The following is a 2,247-nucleotide window of genomic DNA, read 5'->3' as shown; positions in this document are numbered from 1 at the left end:
AAATTCATTCACTCGTTCTTTTATCAAACAAGCCTACACGTCAATCACCTCATCCTAAAATACTCTCCAATTTCTTTATTTGTATAATTGTATAAATAATTAATACCTATAACATACAATACGTACACGTGTACATGTTTAAAAAATCACGATTCGTGAGAATTTCGTAACAATTCTCATAAACACGGCACCCAAATCGTCGTTTTTCGTGGGTGTTAGCAAGGAACCCCCCCATAAACACTCACATATCGTCTTCCGATATCGCGCTTCGTTATCGTGACCTTGCGTGTAGAAAATCAGTCGTAAGCTTAATTTAGCCAACCCAGTATCTAATTCAAAGTGTAACGCGTCTGCCTAATAATCTGATTATGAAGATTTAGAAGTGATGTACTAATCGAGCAATCTGTCGGTTAAGGTCACTCGAAACTAAGGACGCGTTTCCACAGGGTCTAGTTCAAGTGCCCAGAGAGTTCGTCGTTGCTCGACAGAAATGGAATTAATTGTCCGGAGTTATTGGGATCGAGATTTAACTCCAAGAGAGAAAATGTGAGAGTCTTGCGGTGGATTTACGTGGGTGGTAGTTGCTGTCTCGGATATTATATTTATTGAGGCTAAACGTAAGTCGCTTACGTAAAAAATATAGAACGGTTAAATTTGTAATTTATTTGGTAACCAATTATTAACATATAAATATGGTATTTTCAAATTAATAGGAAATTTTTAAAATAATGTGCCGCTACACTATATTATGGTCCGATGCATTATAATATAATAATAATATTGTAATTTTGGAAAGGAGTTCCAAGAATCTAATGCGTCTTTAGTGGCTTAGAAACAACATGTACGTTATTTTATTTCTATTTTTCGACTATTGCATCGCGACGTTTGGTTAATAGCACAATTTAAAATACGCATTTTTTAAACAACTATTTTTCAATCATCGACATCTCGATTTTTAAACGAACAATATTCTCCGTCAACTTCGTTACAAAATACATATTTCACTCGTCACTTACATACATATTTCACTCTTCACTTACATACATATTTCACACTTCAAACACGTTCGATGCATATGTAGGAGAGCGGAACTTCCATTTTTCAGTATCCTCCTCCCGAGAAAACGAAGACCCTCGCAGATGAACCTTGTCGACAGATTTTATATCCTACAAGTTGATATATGATTTGATTGGATAATAAAATGAATCAGGAGAATCGCAGGTGTCGCGATTGACGTCAATGAGGAATACCTATCATGTCATGCTCGTCCATGGTAATGCATAAAAAAGTTTTCGAGAAAAGGGAGAGAAAAGTCTATATTCCTATGGGTATAGAAAATTGAACGATCGACGTGGAAACCATGAGGAAACCTATTATTTCAAATGTGTCAGGGTTGTGCCTGTCTCGTTATGCAAGGTCTTTCTCTCACTATGCATTTTCAGTTTCAACAATTCTATCAGTATCGTTTTCATCTTATTATTGAAACTTCTATAGTTCATTTCTGATATGGAATTTAATAACCAATGGACAAACCTAGAATTTTATTCTATTTCATATTTTTACGAATCTAATAAAAAAAAGAATGGAATCCAAATAGTAACTTGTTTCATTTATTAAATATTACAACAGATATTCTACTTTGGATATTTTATATTACGTTTATTCTATATATATATATATATATATATATATATATATATATATATATATATATATATATATATATGTATCTTTGTACTTTTACATTTTTTATAAATGCATCAGAATCGACAGTCTACTTGTATGTAAATATCATAAAAATGTTACTATACTCGTTAAACGTAGGAATATTATCGTTTCGCAAATCTTTCGCTTTTATCGCATAGATTCTCTGTCACTTGAAGATTAGTTGTTGTTCATTACAGCATCAAATAGACGACTCGAGGGGCCAGCAAGACGTTTCACCTGTTAACGAGTAACTGGAGGAGCAATGACGCGTCTGCTGGTAGGTAAACACCGGTTCCATTCCCTGCCACAATAATACGTTCTCCAGTCTGTTGTTTCTCGATCGATTCTGTATCAATTACCCGCCCCCTTCGCTCGAACTCTATTTTCTGTTCAGCTGGTAAACGTAAGCGAAGTTTTTCCCCTCGTTTCAAAGTATACGAGATATCATCGAGAGAGGACGATAACAAAAACGCAAATGCACTTTACCATCGCGCCTTCAAGTGGTTCCAACAATGATGCACGATAAAGGCATCGAATGAT

Source organism: Bombus pyrosoma, linkage group LG2, assembly GCF_014825855.1.
Source record: "Bombus pyrosoma isolate SC7728 linkage group LG2, ASM1482585v1, whole genome shotgun sequence".
NCBI classification, from domain to species: Eukaryota; Metazoa; Arthropoda; class Insecta; order Hymenoptera; family Apidae; genus Bombus; species Bombus pyrosoma.
Note: the sequence above shows the minus strand (reverse complement) of the source record.